The sequence below is a fragment of the Phaenicophaeus curvirostris genome, chromosome 10, assembly GCF_032191515.1.
Source record: "Phaenicophaeus curvirostris isolate KB17595 chromosome 10, BPBGC_Pcur_1.0, whole genome shotgun sequence".
Taxonomy (NCBI): domain Eukaryota; kingdom Metazoa; phylum Chordata; class Aves; order Cuculiformes; family Cuculidae; genus Phaenicophaeus; species Phaenicophaeus curvirostris.
In genome coordinates, this window is record NC_091401.1 from 24,033,563 (window position 1) to 24,039,561 (window position 5,999).

The 5,999-nt window shown below is 45.8% G+C and overlaps 1 long non-coding RNA gene across 1 annotated transcript; it reads left to right on the top strand.

The window, feature by feature from the left end:
- Positions 1-1,539: 1,539 nt before the first annotated feature.
- Positions 1,540-4,772, top strand: LOC138724833 (uncharacterized). Its single transcript, XR_011338115.1, has 4 exons — positions 1,540-1,745; positions 3,758-3,882; positions 4,024-4,202; positions 4,719-4,772. It is a non-coding gene; the product is annotated as an uncharacterized lncRNA (long non-coding RNA).
- Positions 4,773-5,999: the final 1,227 nt, after the last annotated feature.

Consider the following 5,999-nt stretch of genomic DNA (forward strand, 5'->3'; position numbering starts at 1 on the left):
AAGTGTGGGACCCTCCTGCTGCTGGCTCCATTCTCCTCTCCATGATATAGATATTATAGATTTCTTACCTTCCAATTCTGCACTCATGTCTTGCATGGTTTGATGTCCTGTGCCTCTGCAGGGAGAGGAGCAGTGAGGAGTGGTTTCTCCTGGCTAATCGCTGCTGCATCCAAGGCAGCAGAGGGAGCGAAATGAGAGCAGCTCACACCGATGCTTACAGCTGCTGCCCAAGAGCTGCATCAAGAGTAACAGCACTGGTATCAACAGCTCAGGGGAACTTGAAGAACGAGGTAGTTCCATAGTAAAAGGTTTGTAAGATAAATATGAATAGTAATGATATTTAGCCAGGCAAATCATAGAATCACCAGGTTGGAAGAGACCCACCGGATCATCGAGTCCAACCAGTCCTATCAAACACTAAACCATATCCTTCAGCGCCTCGTCCACCCATCCCTTAAACCCCTCCAGGGAAGGTGACTCAACCCCCTCCCTGGGCAGCCTCTGCCAGGGACCAATGACCCTTTCTGTGAAAAACTTTTTCCTGATGTCCAGCCTGAACCTCCCCTGGTGGAGCTTGAGGCCATTCCCTCTCATCCTGTCCCCTGTCACTTGGGAGAAGAGCCCAGCTCCGTCCCCTCCACAACCTCCTTTCAGGTAGTTGTAGAGAGCAATGAGGTTATTATTCACAATCATTGCTTTCTCTAACAAATTCAACTACTACATCTATTTTGTATGTTGCTCACAAGCAAATAATTCTTTGTTTCAAATATGTTTGTTCTATTATTCCCTGAAAAATTCTTATATTCCTGCTTGTGAAGTTTTTGCAAACAGTTGCTTCTGGTCGCTTGTCACCGACACTGTGCTGGTCAGTTTTTACTGCCCAGACAGATATTTCTGTGCCCCGGTGGCAAGTTCACAACTTCTGGAGTGAGATGGCAAACAACAGCCATCTCCCACAAACCTCCTTGTTAAATTGTTGTTTCCTCCCCAGTGCAAAACTGCCCATGCTTGAAAATTCTAATTAAAATTTTGGACATTTTCGCTGCGTTTCCTAAGTCTCAAATAGATCACATTCTCAAAACCAGCAATGATTTCCAAGGAAGCCCTGCGGGATCGTGCCGGGAGGGCTGTGAGCTCTCCAAGCCGTGTACTCTTCCGTGGGGCCATTAGTAGCTCCGCTTGACACCGTTTCCTAGAAATATGAACCATAGGTTGTACACCGAAACTGCCTTCCCAGGGCTTGTTTATGAGAGCTGAGCCCAGTTCTGGGAAGTTTTCCAAGGAAATTTTACCCTACAATTCTCTCCCGCTTCCCCGAACAAAGCGTTCCCCAGCGTGTTTGTCAGGAACAGAATAAAACAGGCGATAAATGCTTAGGTATTGCGTACAGGGATCACATGCATTGTGAGCCTAAGTGGAATAAGCTGGACATTATTTTTCCAGCTTTTCCAATTCCGAGCTCAGCAGCCCATGGGAATAACCTTGCCTGCTTCTTGTTGACAAGTTGTCTAATTCATCTCGATGCTGATGACTAATGCTCCTCGGGTAAAATCCTTGGCCCTGCTGAGGTCAAATGCAAAACTATTAACTCTAGTAGGGCCAGACTTTTAGTGCAATCATTGCCTGTCGTAGTGGTACCTTTACAACTTTCTGTGATCACCGGACTTGTCCAGCTGCAGAACCACAAACTCTTCCCTCCCCACTGACAAACGCCAGGCACCAGGTTTGCAGCGAGGAATGTTTTGGTAAGAAATGCAGCTTTTCTTGCTCTTACAGGCATCAAGTGTTGCTCGTGGCTTCAGCAACAAGCAGCAGGGCTGCGTCTTGTGGTGGCCACCCCGGAGGACCCACTGGATGTGTCCACCCTGCATCATCACATCTCGGGCTTTGGGGTAGTGACAGGGCTCCAACGGGCTTTTCATGCTGAAATGGTAGGAGGAAGTAAATTAATTTTATGGGGTTTTGGGCTGGGTTTGTTTTATTTAATAGAATCATGACTGCACCGGTTAGGAAGTATTTATACTGTGTCTGTGAAGGAACTGGACATTGATTAACTAGATGTCAAATTACAGCAACATTGAGTTGGTTCAATTATACTATAAATCTCCCCGTTGTCTAATTAGGTGAAGAAAGAAACTAAATCAGACTTGATTCATTTGATGGCTTCACTGAAATGACCTGGAGTTTTTTAATTGTTTGCGTTGAGGTTGGTTGTGTCATGACCTGGATGTCCCTGGTCAGCTCCACCAGGGACCCCAGCCCAGCCTGGGGCCTCCACACTGCCCCAGCGATGCTGTCAGAGCACATCCCGGTCCCAGACCCACTGGAGATCCTCCCAGCTCAAGAGAACTCTGACAGGTTTCACAAAACCTCAGGACATCAAAAGATTTTGATGTATTTGTTTCCATAAATACAGATACTCTAATATAACTGCCCCATCCATCCTCTGCAGGTATAAAATCCTCAAAAGGTAATCCTGCCATTTAATTAACTGTAACTTTCAGTACACGTTGAAATCATTTGGCTTTTTTAGGACCAAAGTACCAATATGTTTAAGCAATAGCAATTGTGTAAAAGCCAAGTTTTGCCCCCTGATTTCTGCCCCCTCCCCACCTTCTGGCTCCTCCTCCACAGAGAACCCAACCTTGGACATGCCATTTCTGTCCGTCTTGCAGATAAATCATGGGGAAAGCAGAATCTAGGGGTGTCCTTACAAAGCAGGCAATGCTTTTGCTGTCAGTAAGCCTCGGAGAGGATCACTTGTTGAGGTCAGCGCCGTTGCAGTCCGTGGTCACCCCCAGGTGCTGCTGAGCAGGTCCCTCTTCCCTGATTTTCCTGTGCAGCGTGCGGTTAGAGATCACTGAAAAAGCACCATGACAGAAGGGGTGGTAACACCTCCACAATAGGAGCAAAAAAAACCTGTTTTCTGGTTACTGGCAATTATTCGTGGAAAATACGTGTCTGTAAGAGAATCCTTTGTTTTTGCTTATTTCTTGTAATAGATAACTTTGTATTACCAAGTAATGCTCTTGTCAAAGGCTACGAACCTGTACTGGGTGGAATGACTATTTAAGAATAAACAACTGGGGGAGGCCATGTGTCACAAGGTGCAAAACAGATCTGCAAGCAAAGGTCCCTGCCTGGCTGTGGTTTGGGGCTTCCAGCCCAGGGGAAAATATTCGTGGCAAGTGCTGTTATTTTTCCTTTGAAGAACGCAAGTGTGAAGATCTCTTGCTTCAGTGCAGGTGGTGTTTAGGCAACAGCAGAGTATGTTTTTCCAGCTGTCCATGACTGTGCCTCAGTTCTGAAATGGAGAAGCCACCATGGGTTTCAGATGTCCTAGCGCCACACCAAGGGCAGCGCTGAATCCTGGCCATGCACTCACAGAGACTTCGTGTCCGATAGATCATGAACATTTTCCCCTTGATCTTGATTCTGCTCTCTTACCTTTGTTAGACTCCAGTGATGTCTCATTCCTGTTGCTGAAACATTCACTGCTCTCTCTTGGGTGTCATGTGTGGGCATCCACCTGTTTTATTTCCCTCAACTCATTAAGTTTCGTTAAGACCCGTGGTGCTCTCTCAATGTTGGTGCTACCAATGTTCCCTTATGCAGGCAGCAGGGATGGGCAGGGCTGTGTGAGTCCCCTTGCCGCCCCTCAGCAGTCCAGTCCAGCGTTCTGAAGGGAAGAAGTGAATCTAAAATCAATCAGGAATTCAGAAGGAAACAAAAAAACCAGGGTTTTTTTCCATTCCAGCCAAGCTATAGCTAACCTGGTTCGATGACGTCCCTCTGCATCCCACTGCCCAACCAGCAAGTGATCAGAGCCAACATCAGCATCAGAGAAATGATGGAAGGACACTGTCCACCAACATCCACAAGGTACGTCTTCAAAACATTGACTACATCCCACACTATAAGGAATTGAAGGTGCTTTCTAAACACATCCCATGTGTGTACGGGACTGTGACTGCTACGCTGGCTCTCTGCCCGAGGCTATTGGGTTCAACATATGCCTTGCAGATCTGGATCCGGCACGACACGTCTCCAGGATAATTGAGCCCAACCCATTCGAGATTTCCATCAGCAGGACAAACAGGACTTCAGAGGAGCTCCACAGTTCTGCTGCTCCACAGCTGGAGGGACCAGAGACGGATCCTGGTGGGACTGCACCAGGCAGATGCCCTGTGTTAATAAAAGGGGTAAAATATATGTCTAAAACACCACAAGACCTCTGATAAACCTAAAGTCTATCCCCAAAGCTCAAGTTCTTGCATGTCTGTAAACTAAGCACTTACTTAGCTGCAAACCTTCTTCCACAGCACCAGGAATACCCCCAGGAAACAAGGCTGAGCGCTGAGCCCCAGAGAGAAAAAAAAAGATAGCAAATGTTGGCTAGGGAGAAATATTTGTCTTGTGCAGAGTTATTCCAGCTAGAATTCATCAATAGCTTGGTAAACACCTTGCAGCCCTCCAGATACTTCTGTGGATAAGCAAAAAGCAGCAAAAATTAATAGAAGCCGGGTGTTCGCAACTAATTTTTTACAAACTCTGTTGAGTGCTCTGCATCTGGCTCTATCCTGGTCCATTTAATCACTAAGGGCAATGCATGTGAAAAAGAGTCAACCTCTTCAAAAAGCTGCTTTTTGCTTTTGGGCTTTCCTTTCTGCTATTGATTAGCTCTCCATACTCACCGCAGCTCGCTTTCTCACTCGCAGCCTCCCGCTGCTCTGATCGTCTTTGACAAGGGCGATGCAACGGGAGAGAGGACAGATGATGGAAAACATTATGATTTTATCAACAGCCTGTTGTACATACTATTATGAAATGAGAAATAAAACCCATGTGTAAAATATCAGTGTTGGTACTAAACTATAAAGCCCATAAGCCCATTAACTGCAGGGAAGGCTGTGATGAGGTGGATCAATGCTCTCAGACAAAAAACAGCTGCCCAACATCTTGCCTCTGACAGCAACCAGTAGCAGATGCTTAAGGAGAACATAGGAGAAGCCAAATGACCCGCTCTCTGCACCACCCTCTTCGCTATCACCAGTAGACACTTCAGGGACCTCTAACACCAGATGCTCCTTCCTGAACACTATGTTTAATAATGAGATTTTGCTCAATTCTTTTTAAAGCCATCCATACTCTTGGCCTCCACAACATCTCGTGACTACAAGTTCCACTGTTTAATTACGTGTTGTTTGATCGTTTCAAGGTCCTCATCTGCAGACCTTCTAACGTCATGAGGAAGGCACTGGATAGCACCTAAGTAATTCAGCTGCCCAGCACTCAGATTTCCTGCCTCCTTTTCCTTACAAACAAGCCCCACAGGCACTCTGAAAGCTTTCTGAGGCGTGCACAGCAAGCCTGGCAGGCACATGGGAGCTGGTCTGTGAGCTCCTTGGCTCACCACAGAAGAGTCGAAAGGAAGATGACTCAAGATGATTAGGCTTATCTGAAATCTGAAGTTGTATCCAAGCACTTAAATGCAACAAGATCTTCAGGATGCTTCCATTTTTTATTATTTCTTCTGACTCTCTCAGTCGGAATGAGCAGCGTAGAGTCTCATACCATCCAGTGTTACAGCAAACTAGACCACAGGCCCTTTGAAATATGAGCAAAATAGCTCTTTTCCCCCCAAAGCAGATAGTTAATGGGCTTTCTAAACTTTCACAGCTCCTGAAGAATTCACCGTGTACATCCCTCTCAGCTAAAAAACTGACAGCTGCCTGTCCTTTAAACCTGTCCTTAACCAAGACAGAGGAACAGCTGTGAGAAGCATTTGAGAGCTTTTTTTATGCTGTATTTTGCTTCTTCCTTTTAATCTCTCTTTCTATCAATCTCTCTTTCTTTTAATCCATGGCTCTGATATTGGTTCAACAAGCCCTTCCTTTCCACTTCTGTATCTATGTCAGTCATTTTCTCTAGTCCCTCCTCTTTTCATTTTCCTTTGAAAAAGTTCATCTCTCTTCTTTCCAGCTAAAAGATTGGATTGT